This window comes from Acomys minous, assembly GCF_964271855.1.
Source record: "Acomys minous genome assembly, chromosome: 10".
In the NCBI taxonomy this organism is placed as follows: Eukaryota; Metazoa; Chordata; class Mammalia; order Rodentia; family Muridae; genus Acomys; species Acomys minous.
This window is the reverse complement of record NC_140491.1, coordinates 89,175,814-89,181,813: the sequence shown is the minus strand read 5'-3', so window position 1 is coordinate 89,181,813 and position 6,000 is coordinate 89,175,814.

Here is a 6,000-nt window from a genome sequence, read left to right as displayed (position 1 = left end):
TCATTTGGGATCCCAGAAAATGTCTGGGGAAAGGAGGAAGGTCATGCATGCATATGCTTTAGCCATGGCATGCTGCTGTTTTCACATTCTAAAAAAGGATTTATATTTTAATTTACGTGCGTGTGAGGGCATTTGCAGATGTCCATGGAGACAAGAAGGCATCAGATTCCCTAGAATATGAGTTACAGATTTTTGTGCATAGCTTATCCAGAGGGTCTGGGACCCAGACCTAGGTCTACTGCAAGAAGAGCAAGCACTAGGAACCTCTGAGGAATCTCTCCAGACTCTATTTTAAATTCTTATCTGAAATATTTCTATACAAAAGGGATATTGTGTCTATGCAGGCGAACTTTAAAGCAACATCTGCAAATGATGATTGAATTCTTAACTTTCTACTGAGAAGTTCCTTTCTCTTCCTATGTCCCCTTAATTTTTCCTTTCTATCTTTACTCAATTTCCCTTTGGAGGTTTTGACCCCCTATTCTTTTTTTTTTTTTTTTTTTTTGAGACAGGGTTTCCCTGTGTAGCCTTGGCTGTCCTGGACTCACTTTGTAGACCAGGCTGGCCTCGAACCCACAGCTACATGCCTGCCTCTGCCTCCTGAGTGCTGGGATTAAAGGCATGTACCATCACACCCAGCCATTAACCCCCTATTCTTAATAGTTGATGATGGTAAAAAAGAAATCTATTTAATATAATTTCTTTTTTTTTTTTTTTTGAGACAAGGTTTCTCTGTGTAGCCTTAGCTGTCCTGGAACTTGCTTTGTAGACCAGGATGGCCTCAAACTCAGAGATCCACATGCCTCTGCCTCCTCAGTGCTGGAATTAAAGGTGCATGCCACCACACCTGACTTTATGTAATTTCTTTACTGCTGATTAGAAACTTAGAGCTCACCTATCCAGGGACCAAAAGTCATGAGCAGCCAAGTGTGGTACCACATGCCCCTAGTTTCAGTACTTAGGAGGTGGAGACAGGAGGATCGGCACAAGTTAGAGGCCAGCCTCGACTTCATGAGACAGGGAGAGGGAGAGAAAGAGTACAAGAGAGAAAGAGGGAGAGAGAAAGTGTGTGTGTGTGTGTGTGTGTGTGTGTGTGTGTGTGTGTGTGAGAGAGAGAGAGAGAGAGAGAGAGAGAGAGAGAGAGAGAGAGAGAGAGAGAGAGAGAGTATGAGAGCAAGAGTGAGAGACCGTTATCTAAGGAGACATGAGAAGGTCTAAGTTTGGGAATCAGAGGGAGATCATTCCATGGGAACCTGGGAGAGAGGATGTTATTGCTTGGGACATGAAACAATAAATCATACAGCAGATTGTTATGATAAACCACGAGACCTGCATGGCCCAGTGGGAAAGTTACTACTGTTGAGCCAAATGGACAGGCTGTGCCCATCAAAATGTTTTCCAAATATTTATGTTTATGCCCATAGATTAGTGCTGCTCTCAGCTTTGGTCAGTGAAGCTCTTCTTGAAGTGGGCGGTGGTTACTTCAGAGACTCGTAGTGCTGAGAATAAGTGATGGTTGGACGTTAGCCCTAAATAGGACACCTCTCCCACCTTCTCTTTCTGTTCAACTAGCAGCAGGGTAGGAGTCTTGAATCTTGTTTGTTTTAGCTCAGAGTTCAAGAGGACAATCTTTTGTGCCAGGAACTTCGCAGTGGCAGGAGCTTCAGGCAGCTGGCCATACCACATCCACAGTCAGGAAGCAGAGAATGGTTGAAAGGTCTTGGGTTTGGGATTGAAGACAGACACTGAGGAAGACTGCCCCTTTGATATTCATCTGAGGAGCTGTTAATGCTATGAAAAATAACATGGTGGGGTCTCTGAGGAGAGTTCAAGCTTCAGTGCCATAGATGTCATCACAAGAGCTCTGGAGAAAGCTCAGATCCTTGACATAGAGATGGTGGGTCCCTTCTTGCAGGTCTCAGAAGAAGGGAGTTTTCATGGCACATGGTTGATAAAAAGTCTGTAGATTGCTTGTAGTCTCTGATTCCTGGTGGCAGGAGAGAGAGTTGTACCTTGCATGTGTGTGTGTGTGTGTGTGTGTGTGTGTGTGAGAGAGAGAGAGAGAGAGAGAGAGAGAGAGGGAGAGAGAGAGAGAGAGAGAGGAACGTTGTTAGTAACGTGTGACTTACAGAATGTGGGGCAGAGTGGGAAGGAGGGGCACATTTGGGTAAAACATACCCCTTATATGTGTGGGACACTGTCAAGGAGCCCTGGAGCCTGGGCCTGTAACCTTCCTTGGATGTGTCAGGGTTTACCTGGGAGCTTTCCCACCCTTGCCAAGTCCTCCAGGGGAAAATGAAAGGAGGAAGCAAATCAAGGAAGGAAGGAGAGAAGAAGGAAAGGAGGAAAGTGAGAAATTCAGAGGCTCCTTTGAATGAAAGTATTTAAGACATTAAAGAAAGAAATCTTACCTCCTGGTTGGTGGCTCACCCCCAGTATAGGTGCACATCAGAGACCAGAGGGCATCTGCTGAGAGGTCCGGGCCCTTCTGTCTCAGAACAAAGAACTGGCCTAGGGGCACACTGATTGTGTTAGACACGGAGATAGTTTATTAAGAAGGAAAGCACTCCCAAGTGAGGAAGTGGGCCAGAGGGCTGGGAAAGCTTAGCCCCTCTCATGGCGCTCAGCCATAAAAGTGGTAAGCACCTGTGTCTCCTTTACACAGTGCCCACCTTGTCCCACATTTGGAGATCACAGGCTGCCCTTCACGTAGCCCTGGAGGGGGGGTGGTCGGGGGAGGAAGTTACCAAACTTTCTGCCAACTGCGTAAGCACCTGTGTCTCCTTTACACAGTGCCCACCTTGTCCCACATTTGGAGATCACAGGCTGCCCTTCACGTAGCCCTGGAGGGGGGGTGGTCGGGGGAGGAAGTTACCAAACTTTCTGCCAACTGCTCTCATCACACCTGACTCTCCTGTCTTCAAGACTCTCAATTCCCTCCCCCAACAGGGCTGCTTGACTGAATCTCCTCTCTTTGTCCTTTGTCATTACTTGTCTCTGTAGTTGATTTACCAGGACAGGTGACCAAGCCTAGCCGACTAATGTCAGAGCCAGAACTTTTGTTCTAAAACTCCATTGTCCTATAAGCAAAAAGGGATTTGAACTAACTTAACAAATTTGATTTATGTGAGGAGTAACTTTTAAGCCGACTTGATACCATGCAAATAGCATGTGCATGTGGGTATACATGTAGAGAGCATACATATACACATTGCTACCTGTGCATAGAAACAGGCCAAGGGGCTGAGAGATGGTTCAATAGTCAGGAGCCAGTTGCTCTCGCAGAAGACCTTAGTTTGATTCCCAGAACTTACATGGTGGCTCACAGCTATTTGTAACTCCAGTCCCAAAGGACCTGATGCCTTCTTCTGGCCTCTGTGGACACTGTATGCATGGGGTACACAGACATACATATAGGCAAAATACCTAAACATACAAAATAAAGAGAATCTAAAAAAAAAAAAAGACCTAGAGACTCTGTAGTTTTTAGCTTCCATTGAGCTCTGTTACTGGTGTTTTGTTTTGTTTTGTTTTGTTTTTCCAAGAAAAAGTTTCTCTGGGTAGCCAGGGCTGTAGACCAGGCTGGCTTCAAACTCACAGTGATCTACCTGCCTCTGCCTCCAGAGTGCTGGGATTAAAGGTATGGACCACCATGCCCAGATACTGGTCATTTTTAAGGCAGAATGTGGATCTGATTATTTATTCCACAATATTGAGCAATTCTTAATTTAAAAAAGAATTACAGAAATTAATGAAACTGAAAAAAATTACAAAGACTCAAAGAAACAAAGAACTGTTTCTTTGACAAAATAAAGAGACTGACACTCCCTTATCCAAATTAAACGAAAGAGAGAAGATCCTAATTAATCAAATTAGAGATTAAATAAAAAAGAGAGCCATTACAACAGTTACCAATGAAATTCAGAAAATCTCTAAGTCTAAGTATAAAAAGATATTCCACAAAACTGAACAATATATAAGAAATGAATGAATTTCTAGACACATATGACCTTCCAGAACTAACCAAAATGAGGCAAACAAATTAAGCAGTCGCAAAGGAAAGAACATTACCATGTCCTTTTTAGGAAGCTAGTAGTAATCATATCAAAAGCAGAGAAGAGGACAGATCAATTTCCCTAATGAACATAGAGGCAAAATGTCTCAACCAAATACTTGCAAACCAAGTTCAAGAAGGCATCTGTGACGGTGGAAGGAAGTGTGTCACTGGGGGTGAGCTCTGAAAATTTAGAAGTCAGGCCCAGTGGCGGTTTTTTTTTTTCTTTTTCTTTTTTTTTTTTTCCTTCTTCCTGCTGCCTGTGATCTGGATGTGGAACTCTCAGGGACTCCTCCAGTACCACCTCTGCCTGTGCGCCTCCGTGCTGTCTGCTATGCTGAGGATGTGAAGCAAGCCCCAGTTAAACGCTTTTTTAAAAAATAAGAGTTGCTGTGGTTATGGTGTCTCTTCTCAGCCATAGAGCACTGACTAAGATAACATAAAAAAGATCATTCACCATGGTCAAGTTGGTTTTTATCCCAGAGATGGACATATGGCTCTATATATGGAAATCCACAAAAGTTGCAAATTTCCCTAATGGACTCAAGGACAGAAATCACATTATCATCTCAGCGGATACAGAAAAGGCTTTTGATAAAATCCCAGGGTGTGGTGAAGCACACCTTTGATGCCAGCATTTGAGAGGCAGAGGCTGGCGTATCTCCATGAGCTGGAGGCCAGCCTGGTCCACATGGCAAGACTCCGGACAGCCAGAGCTACCCGTCTCAAAGGGGGAAAAAAGTCCTTAAAAACTCAAAAGGACCACATCTCAATACTATAAAAGTTATTATATATGACAAACCTACAACTGACATTTTTTAATGAGGGAAAACCCAAAGCGTTTCCAGTAATCAGGAACAAGGTAAGAAGGTTCATCTTAACTCTTCTTTAATATAGAACTAAAGTTTTAGCCAGAGAAATAATGTAGGAGAAACAAGGAGGAGGGCTACAAATCAGAAAACAAGTCAAAGCATCTCTACTTGCAGATGATGTACTTCTGTATGTAACAGACCTGATACGCAAGAGTCCCTAATGACTCCACCAGAAGATGCTTTTTTAAAAAATGTGTGTGGTATTTATTATTTAGAAGATGATACATATATGCAATGTATTTTGATCATATCTACTCCTACATATCCACTCTACGTCTCCCTGTCCCTAAATATAACCCTCTCCCAACTTCTTATCCTCCTTCCTTCCTTCCTTCTTCCTTCCTTCCTTCCTTCCTCCTTCCTTCTTTCTTCCTTCCTTCCTTCCTCCTTCCTTTCTTCTTCCTTCCTTCCTTCCTTCTTCCTTCCTTCCTTCCTTCCTTCCTTCCTTCCTTCCTTCCTTCCTTCCTTCCTTCTTCCTTTCTTCTTCCTTCCTTCCTTCTTCCTTCCTTCCTTCTTCCTTCCTTCCTTCCTTCCTTCCTTCCTTCCTTCCTCCTTCCTTCCTTCTTCCTTCCTTCCTTCTTCCTTCCTTCTTCCTTCCTTCCTTTCTTCTTCCTTCCTTCCTTCCTCCTTCCTTTCTTCTTCCTTCCTTCCTTCCTTCTTCCTTCCTTCCTTCCTTCCTCCTTCCTTTCTTCTTCCTTCCTTCCTTCCTTCTTCCTTCCTTTCTTCTTCCTTCCTTCCTTCTTCCTTCCTTCTTCCTTCCTTCCTTCCTTCTTCCTTCCTTCCTTCCTTCCTCCTTCCTTCCTTCTTCCTTCCTTTCTTCTTCCTTCCTTCCTTCCTTCTTCCTTCCTTTCTTCTTCCTTCCTTCCTTCTTCCTTCCTTTCTTCTTCCTTCCTTCCTTCTTCCTTCCTTCCTTCCTTCCTCCTTCCTTTCTTCTTCCTTCCTTCCTTCCTTCTTCCTTCCTTCCTTCTTCCTTCCTTCCTTCTTCCTTCCTTCTTCCTTCCTTCCTTCCTTCTTCCTTCCTTCCTTCTTCCTTCCTTCTTCCTTCCTTCCTTCCTTCTTCCTTCCTCCTTCCTT